Raw genomic sequence first — 10624 nt, forward strand, 5'->3', positions numbered from 1 at the left:
AACCCGGGGGGGGGGGGGGGGGGGGGATAATTTGTAGAGGTTATATTTAGTTAGTTTTCTGATTATTTCACAAATTTTTTAGACCTACTTTGTGATATGAAATAATATCTTTTGAACAAAAAATGTTGGAAAAAGAAACACCATAAATCCCAACTTGCAAAAACGAAATAAGCAAATGCTTTGAGAAGTCCAAAATTAGACTTATAATTTAATAAACATTAAAGATATTCTCATAAATATTCCGATTACAAACTTTTAAGAAAAAAAAAAGGATTTGTATATAAGCTATATTTGGTTAATTCCAGTGATTTTATGTAGATCTATAAGAAAAATAAAATTTTTCTGAAAGAATGTGCGAAAAAGAAACACCATGAACCCCAACTTCTAAAAACGACAGACTAACTTCAGTTTTGAAAAAACACACTCTCTATATCCCAACTTCTAGAAAGAACAAAAAAAATTATTCAATTGTTGGGGGAAAGAAACACCCCTAAATCCCAACATCCTAAAACAGCAAAAAAAAATTCTTCAATTGATGAAATTACACATATCCTTATATCCCAACATCTGAAAACAACAACATGAAAAATGTTTTAATGGCTGAAACATACCCCAAATCCAACTTCTAAAGACACAAAAAAAATGTTTCAATGTTTCGAAAAAAACATAGAACTAAGTCAAAAAACTATAAAAAGAAATGTTTCAATTGTTGAAAAAACACATATCCCTATATCCCAACATAAAAAACAACAAGAAAAGAAAATGCTTCAAGGCTTGAACATACCCCTAATCTTAACTTCTAAGAACACCAACAAAAAAAATCTTCAATGACTGGAAAAACACATTGACCTAAACCCAACTTCTAAAAACATCAAAAACAATGCTTCAATTGCTGAAAAAATACCCCTCCCCCAATTCCCAACTTCTAAAAATAGAAAAAAAATGTTTTAATTGTTGTTAAACACATAATCGTAATCCCAAGTTCTAAGAACAACAAAAAATAGTTCAATAGCTGCAAAAACACGTAGATCTAAATCTCAACTTCTAAGATCAACAAAAAATAATACTTCAATTGCTTAAAAAAAAAACCCACCCACTCACATCCCGAAATCCCAACTTCTAAAAAAAACTTAAAAATGCTTCAATCATTTAAAAAAGACATATACCCCTAGGTTCGACTTCAGAAAAAAGAAAAACAAAAACTTCAACTGTTGGGGGAAAAAACACATCTACATCCCAAATTCTAAATACAACAACAACAACAACAAAAAATCATCAAAAAAATCAGACATACAATTCAATAAAATTGAAGAACAAGCTCATTACATAGGTAAGAAAATGATAACCTAGGCTAGCCTCATCGCGGAAATAGTTCCTTTGGAACCCATACAGTCAAATTTGATAGATCAGGGGTTTACAATTTGAATTTTTGAAGCACAAATTGCAGAGAAAAGATGATCATCTCCGATGTTTCATATAGAGGTAAAAAATAGAGTCTTGATAGTCTAATCATTTTTTTGGTTAAGTTTTCAATCCTTTATTTAATATGTACACGGGCTTTACTTCTCAAGTTATATTTTGTCTATCATACTATGAGTTAGTCCAATTTTGTGTTCATCTTTACAAAAATAATTTGTATATAGAGATAGACTTGTATATTATTAATGTAAGAAGTAAGCTGATTTGATTTTTATTTACAGAAGAATAAAAGTTGTTTTGATTTTTATTTACAGAAGAATAAAAGTTTTTGAAGAGATATTTACAGTAATATATTGAGTTACCTTAGAAAGATGGTAGATTATACAGCTAGTTGTAGATACTCTGTGATTAGGTTATTCATAGAGCTACTTGCAAGATACTCTATAATTAAGTTATTTACAAATCTAGTTGTAGGATACTCAATAATTAAGTCGTCTGTAAAGTCATTGTAAAATAAGTTGTTTGTAAATCTACTTGCAAGTAACTTTGTAATTAATCTGATTTATAAAGTGGCTTATAATGTTAATAAGTTGTTTCTAGGATACTCAGTAATTAAATTGCTTTAGAAAGGTGCTTATAATGCTAATTGTAGGCTACACTGTAATTAAGTTTTTTTAGAAAGTTGCTGATACAAGAAAAATGACTTCTAAAGAAAGAAAATTCGGTTGTTAAAAATCCATATCCAGTCGTTAAAGGTCTATAACGACCGGAAAAAAATTGGTAGTCACCGGTCGTTAAAAGCTCCGTCGTTAAAGGTTAATGACCGGATTGCATAGACGGTCGTTAGATATTACTTAGCGACAACCATAAATCCGGTCGCCACATTTAGTAACAACGGTTACAAATTCCCTTCGTTGATGGTCATTTGGTCGTTAATATGTTGAATTCAAAACCAAAATTTCTAGTCGTTTTAGTGGTCGGATTCTTTCCTTGATTACATTACTTTTACAGTTCCGGGTCTTAATATCTTTTTTTTGCACAAGCCATAATAAATTTAATTTAAAATTTCTTAACTGTTTTTCCATGAACGAAAACATAATATAAAACGTAAATATAAATATGTGTTCAACACAATATTTAATTAAGAAAAATATTCAACATATATAAGATCTAAACAACATAGATGTTCGACATAAATATTATAAAACACACATGTTTGGTGTTTATCATATCATAAAATTGAGAAAATAAAATAACTGCATATATAGGTTAAAATGTCTCTAGATATACACCAACAATAAAAATTTAATATATCTTTCTTTTCAGCTGGCTCCAGAGTTCTTCAACAAGCTAAGACGTTTAATCTTCATCATCATCTGTTTTAAAGAAAACAATTTGAGGTAATTCGTCACGAAATGCGGTTTGCTATAGTTTGTAACGTTTAAAGCATAAATCAATCATTTATAACAAAACTCAACCAAAATACATGGGAAAAAACATTCTAATCAACTCTTTTTTGCAGATTACTATCATTTAGTCCTCCAAGTGAAGAATATCATTTTTATACGAGACCCAACATGTTTGACTGGTTACAAGTTTTATAAAGAAAGTATATCATATAAACATCAATTATCTCTCTCATTTTTAAAAGCAAATGTACAATGTATGTTCCATATTGCTGAAAAGATGACCAACAATGTCTTAGCATTTGGAGAAAGCCACCAGCAGGCTCCATTATTGAACTATATAGACTACACAAAATTCATTCATGTGACTGTGAACCTTACGGAGATAAAATAAAATGAGATAAACATCTTTCACATTTATGAAATTCAAAAAGTTCAACAAATTTAGAGTTCATTATTCAAAAACTATAACACAATAAAGATTAAACACGCAACACAAATTCTAAGGTGAACATGCAGGAAAGGAACTCAGTTCTGAACATCGGAATGTATCCTTATTGAGATAAAGATATGATCTATAAGAATGTAGTTTCCTTCATCATTGAGAGTAGTACAACTAAAGTCTACCTTTCTTCTAAAATCAACTTAGCATAGAAAGACAGACCACTCATTAGCAAAGCCCTTATCAAAGATGAGCATTTGATAATGACATCACTAAATTCATTAAAAAGTACACATCATGGCATAGCTAATGAAAAGTTTGCTAACCTTGTGGAGGTGATGGAGGTGATAGACGCTGACGAACCAATATACTTTCAAGGAGATCATATTTACTCTCTAGAATATCAATATGCTTTTGCAATGATTCCTTTTCTTTTTTAGTTGCTTTCAGTTCTTCCAACAACACTGCCTTAGAAGTACTACCACCTTTCAATTCCTTAGTGGCTATCCCACCGCCAAATCCAATGGCATGACTTTTGCATTGAGGTCCAAGGCAATGTTCCACTACCTCAATATTGGTAAGAGATGGTTCAGACTGTACAAGCTCTTGAATTCATCCAATAAAATCAATCCAGATTGAAAATGATAAATTAAATTTAACAATGAACATACATATTTTTCATTGGTTTCTAGTTTGACAAGCTCATTTCCCTTTTTATGAGTCTCAAAGAAGATAGTTGCCATGTTTGGTGGATTACCATCTTTGCCTCCCTTAACAACAAAAAGAAAAGGCACGTACTATAAGATCTTTTATACAAAAAGGAGGTTTCCTTGTAGGGTTTCATGATTTATTTACCAGTTCGTAACTAATCTCTCTTATAGGCTTGCTACCCGTACGATGAGGCATGCACAACTTAGACCTGTTGATTGTGTTTCTTGTACTTGAGTTCTGCATTGACGTAATCTAAAATTATCACAAGATTATTTAATGGTTCTATTTTTTTTCTGAAATTAAATTTTGCAACTACTTAAATGTGCATCCTCTTGATCACAAATGAAATCATATATTTCATCAAAAGAACTATTTCAAAAGAAATAAAATGATATTCATAAGCTATGCAATCTTACCTTAAACTTATCAGATAAAAAATGTTCCTTGACCAACCATTTCCAATCACTCTTGTCTACTCCTGTTGGAACATCTTTTAGAATCTGGTGCAATGATTTGGATTTCATATTCTTGTGTAGAGATCTTCTCCAATTGTTCAAAAGTATTCTCATATGTTTCAAAACATTATCTCTTTGATCATTCATGTTATCACAGTCAAACTTTTTCTAGAATAGAGAAAAATATCCCATGCTTATTCCTCAGATTCTAAACACTAAGTTTCAGTACCAGGAAGGGGTTAAGGACATTAAAATATGGAAACCGACTGAAGCAGGAACCTTCTCATGCACCTCTGCCTTGGAGATGTGCAGAGTTAAAAAGGGCAAGGAAATGATTTATTCGCTGATTTGGCATAAGCTTGTTCCATTATTAAGATGTCTTTCCTAGTATGGAGAGCTCTAAGACAAAAACTTCCAACCAATGACTAGATGATCATTTTCGGAATAGAACCAACCAAATGTTTTTGCTGCATCAAGCAGGGATGAGATGATGTGAATCATATTTTAACTAATGGTCATTTTGCAGCCCATATTTGGAAATTCTGTGCAGGCCTCTAGGGAATTATTTACCAGCAAACACACCTGAAGCATCTATTGCTGAATTGGGGGGGGGGGTGCCAATCATCGAAATGAGATTTACAGAAACATCACCCTAAGCCGTTCCAATAGTAGTGTGCTGGAATCTGTGGAAAAACAGGTGTTCAACCAAGTATGGAGGGAAGAAATCTAGTATCTCTAGAGTAAAAAACCTGATCCTAGCTAAAAGATATTCTTCACATATTGAATTCTAATTATGCAGACATTCAATGTCCCTCTAAATGGACAGATGTCGTTGACAAAGTTGAAAGTTGCAGGCACATTACTAGAGTGACCACTGTCTCCTAGAACCTCCTCCTATAAACATACTACAACTACTCCTTGGAAACTGCAACCACTCATTCAAGAACTGCAGAATCTTGCTAATCAGTGTGAATACTTCCAGTGTGTTCATGTTTACAGAGAAGGCTATAGCTCAGCTGACTTCTTGTCCAAGCAGAGTCATAGACATGATATCATCCAAAACAATTATACCTACAACCAACTACCAAATGCAGCAAGAAATCGCTTTCTTCTGGAAAGAATGGGCATACAGAACTTCAAAAGGAATAAATTAAGAAGAATAAAACAGCTACCTTGACCTTTGCAAAGTAAATTTCATTTGGTTTTTCCTAATCAACTAGGTTTTGTCTAGGTTAGATATAGCTTGTAATTTTTTTTATCTATGCTAAGGCTTGGGTGTGTTTCTAAGCCCTTGACCCCTCCAAGGGTCGTTCAAATAATAAAAAAAGAACAAATTGCTTAGAAGAAGAAAATGGAATCAAACACAACAGAAAATCTAGGTAGCAATATGGGATGTAATGATTTACTACACATGGAAAGCAAGGAATCAGAATATATTAGGGGTAATGTTGTAATTCTTATTGTAATAGCTGCCCACATATGCTCCAGATTGTGCTCTTCGTTATCCATCCATGAGTGTACCCGCAATGGGCACATATTACGACCACGAACTAGCAAACCCAAGGGTCTGATTCGGCCCAACGACTCAATTTTGATAGAAAGTGACTTAAATTTTCTCCAGGTCTTAATCGCAGAACTTTCTTACAAATGTTTGTTCCCCTCACCTTGGTTGTCCTATCATATTCACATGGACCTGCAAATTTTAAAGTAAGTCAACTATGCTCTTTGATATAAAGTTACTCCAATACGTAGTTAAGTTTTAGCTGTAAAATTTTGAAAATATTACTCTATACAATGGCCTTGTCTTTTCATATCTATATGTCCAAATATGCAAATAACATTCTATGTAGTTTTCAAAAAGTACCCATCAACAGTTCCAAACAAAGTGACACCTAGACAAAATAGGCCGAACATTACCCATTGCAAGAGATAAGGCCTTAAGTTTCCAAAAAAATGTGATATAGAAATGGGCAACCATCAGTGACTTTTTATTCATAGAAACTTTCAATAAAAAATTTACAATTAATGAATTAAGAATCAGTGGAGGTAAATACGGTTCGTACAAGTGAAAAAAAATAATAGCGAAGCACCAGATGTCAAAAACATATGAAAAAATAACTTTTCGGCAATTTTACCAGTAACATAAAGAAAAGAAAATATCACACGGAAGAACATACATACTAGTTTCATTTCTCGTAGCATCTTCAATCACTTCAATAACTTTTTTAGCCTTTTTAGACTTCAATAGACCTGAAAATTATAATATTAAAACAAAATTAAACTTCAAGCCAACTAACAACGACAAAGAATTACACAAAAAATGTAATATATACTAGTATCACTTCTCTGAACATCTCGATAAACATCAGTCATTTTTTTACCTTATCATATCCAACAGGACCTGCAAAGTTTAAAGCAAGTCAATTATGCTCTTTGATATAAATTTATCATTAATGCCAAATAAATAAAACAATTTGGATAATGATCCATTAGTTATGTTTTAGGTGTCAAGTTCTGAAATTATTAATGTATAATGGTCTGGACTCTATAAGATTGTAAGACAAATTATCCAAAGTAGGCTTCTCACAAAATACAGAATTTTTAAATGGAGAATGTAATGTTAGTGGATTTTTGCTAGCATGTTGTGGAGTAGGCTGCTCCAATGGATAAACCAAACACCAGTAGTATTGTTATTGTTGGACATCATTGGATCATATTAAAGACTAAAGGGAGGAGTCCTCTAGAACAGGCCCTAAGATTGATCTATGCAGAGTATATCTATGCACTATGGAAGAAGAGGAATACAAGAATTTATTAGAAACATGATACCATAATTGTTACTATAGCCCCAAGAATTGTTTGTGTATGTTGTCTTAGAGCTAATGTAGCAGCCAAACTATTCTTAGATAGATGTAGTTTTTAGAGTTTGTTATTTGTTTGTTGTTATATTGAGATAGCAAGTAGTGTTTTGCTGGCTTTGCTTTGTAACTACTACTTTGGTGATTAATAAAATACCTAATTACCAAAACAAAAAAGATAAATACTAGTTTCATTTCTCGTAGCATGTTCAACCACTTCAATCGCCTTTTTAGACTTTAATATACCTGCAAATTATAATATTCAAACAAAATAAAATTTCTATCAAACTAACAACAACAAAGAATTACACAAAAGAAAGTAAAATACTAGTATCACTTCTCTGAGCATCACAATACACTTCAGTCATTTTTTGTGCCTTATCATATCCAGCTGGACCTGCACAATTTAAAGTAAGCCAACTATGCTTTTTGATATAAATTCATCATTAGCTCTAAATAATCGAAAGAATCTGGAGAATGATCTAGTAATTATGTTTTAGGTGTCAAGTTCTAAAATTTTTAATGCATACAATATAATGGTCTTGTCCGTAAAAGATTGTAAGACATATTATCCAAAATATCATGCTATAAGATCACTTAATTTTCTTCGCCTTTGAGAGGTACCAATCAACAGTTCCGAACCAAGGGACAACTAGATAAAAAAGGTAGAACAAATGTAGAATCCCCACAAAAAATAAAATGCGATACAGAAAGGGGAATGGACAACATCTATGAAAGATGTTGTTGAAGCAGGATTACAATTTTCTAGAATGGAGAATTACTGATACAAATAACTACTAATATTCCCCTTATTTCCTAGGAAAGCAAGTCATAGATAATCTTTTTGTTGCTTTACATGTAACAACAAGAAAATACTTACTAGTTTGATTTCCCTTAGAACCTCGAGTCACTTCAACCACTATTTTTGCTTTTCTAGATACAAATGGACTTGCAAATTTAAGTGCAAGTAAAAAACAATCAAGACTTCAATTCAACTAAAAAAAAGTTGCACAAATAAAATAAAATTGCAGTATCACTTTTTGGCAAACTCGAGGCACTTCAATCACTTTTTTGGACTTATCGAATTCAAATGGACCTGCAAATTTTGATGGAAGTCAACAAAAATAAGAAGTTTATTTCAATTGGTAACAAAAATAATACGAAGGAGAGAAAGTAGAGAAAGTTAAGCAGAATTTCTTGATCAACCAGATTAACCAAACTAACTCTTTTGCAAATGATCACTTCTTTGAGTATCTCGAGTCACTTCCATTTCTGGAAAGAGGGTGTCATTGTCTTACATTGGATAAAAATCAGGAGGCACGTGGATACTTTTCTTTACTGGCTTATTTCGACTAGAAGTTGGTGTAGTTAATCTATTTTCTCCAATCATAGTCCTTTTTTCAGCATTAATCCTTATCCTTTGTCCCTGACCCTTTGCATCACTAGTCAAAGTGTATTGATTCATTTCAGCTTCTTGATTGAGGGGAGCATTGTCTTCCTTTTCCTCAAAACAAGGATGCACATGGAAACTATTATCTTCTAGCTTATTCAACTTAGAAGTACCTGTATAGTAACCTCTATTTTTGATAATCGGAGTCCTTTGTTTAGCATTAACTCTGATAGTGCTCATAGATTTCAAACTTTGACCTAGTCCTTTTGCTAAGGCACCTGGATGAATGAGTTCATGCTTGGGAATTTTTGAAGCTTGTCCTAGTTCATACTTTAGAGTTCTTGAGGGATTCATGTCAACCTAGATAATAATAAAAAAAAAGTGAAGTCTTCAAAACAAAAGTTCAGATAGGTAAGATCACGGTAAAATTAAAGACCAAGTGCATTAAACAAATTTTCATAGAAATACTATAAATAATCATTACCATAAAAGAATTAATAAAGTAAATGAAAGTATGACAAAGCTCCAAACCTTAATGAGTTCTTTTTCTTTTCAATTGTGTAGAATTATCTATGCTAAGGCTTGGGGGTGTTTCTAAGCCCTTGACCCCTCCAAGGGTCGTTCAAATAATAAAAAAAGAACAAATTGCTTAGAAGAAGAAAATGGAATTAAACACAACAGAAAATCTAGGTAGCAATATGGGATGTAATGATTTACTACACATGGAAAGCAAGGAATCAGAATATTTAGGGGTAATGTTGTAATTCTTATTGTAATAGCTGCCCACATATGCTGCAGATTGTGCTCTTCGATATCCATCCATGAGTGTACCCGCAATGGGCACATATTACGACCACGAACTAGCAAACCCAAGTGTCTCGTAAATAAGGTGTGATTCGGCCCAACGACTCAATTTTGATAGAAAGTGACTTAAATTTTCTCCAGGTCTTAATCGCAGAACTTTCTTACAAATGTTTGTTCCACTCACCTTGGTTGTCCTATCATATTCACATGGACCTGCAAATTTTAAAGTAAGTCAACTATGCTCTTTGATATAAAGTTACTCCAGTACGTAGTTAAGTTTTAGGTGTCAAATTTTGAAAATATTACTCTATACAATGGCCTTGTCTTTTCATATCTATAAGTCCAAATATGCAAAATAACATTCTATGTAGTTTTCAAAAAGTACCCATCAACAGTTCCAAACAAAGTGACACCTAGAAAAATAGCCCGAACATTACCCATTGCAAGAGATAAGGCCTCAAGTTGCCAATAAAATGTGATATAGAAATGGGCAACCATCAGTGACTTTTTATTCTTGGAAACTTTCAATAAAAAATTTACAATTAATGAATTAAGAATTAGTGGGGTTAATATGGTTCGTACAAGTAAAAAAAAATAATAGCGAAGCACCAGATGTCAAAAACATATGAAAAATAACGTTTCGGCAATTTTACCAGTAACATAAAGAAAAGAAAATATCACACGGAAGATCATACATACTAGTTTCATTTCTCGTAGCATCTTCAATCACTTCAATAACATTTTTTAGCCTTTTTAGACTTCAATAGGCCTGAAAATTATAATATTAAAACAAAATTAAACTTCAAGCCAACTAACAACGACAAAGAATTACACAAAAAATGTAATATATACTATATCACTTCTCAGAACATCTCGATAAACTTCAGTCATTTTTTTACCTTATCATATCTAACAGGACCTGCAAAGTTTAAAGGAAGTCAATTATGCTCTTTGATATAAATTTATCATTAATGCCAAATAAATAAAAGAATTTGGATAATGATCCATTAGTTATGTTTTAGGTGTCAAGTTCTGAAATTATTAATGTATAATGGTCTGGACTCTATAAGATTGTAAGACAAATTATCCAAAATAGGCTTCTCACAAAATACAGAATTCTGAAATGGAGAATGTAATGT

General features: G+C 32.1%; 1 long non-coding RNA gene and 1 pseudogene across 3 annotated transcripts; both read right to left on the reverse strand.

The window, feature by feature from the left end:
* The window catches only part of LOC107006193, a 7141-nt pseudogene extending 2561 nt beyond the window's left edge, over positions 1–4580 (reverse strand).
* A 1477-nt stretch (positions 4581–6057) lies between these two features.
* On the reverse strand, positions 6058–7641 carry LOC107006875. 3 transcript variants are annotated; one of them, XR_003575397.1, is made up of 3 exons: positions 7620–7641; positions 6615–6683; positions 6058–6126 (listed from the first exon to the last, which is right to left on the reverse strand). It is a non-coding gene; the product is annotated as an uncharacterized LOC107006875 (long non-coding RNA). The 3 variants fall into 3 exon arrangements; XR_001454987.2 differs by lacking the exon at positions 7620–7641 and adding an exon at positions 6767–6809; XR_003575398.1 differs by lacking the exon at positions 7620–7641 and adding an exon at positions 6776–6798.
* Between the last annotated feature and the right edge of the window lie 2983 nt (positions 7642–10624).

Source organism: Solanum pennellii, chromosome 12 (genome assembly GCF_001406875.1).
Source record: "Solanum pennellii chromosome 12, SPENNV200".
NCBI lineage: Eukaryota > Viridiplantae > Streptophyta > Magnoliopsida > Solanales > Solanaceae > Solanum > Solanum pennellii.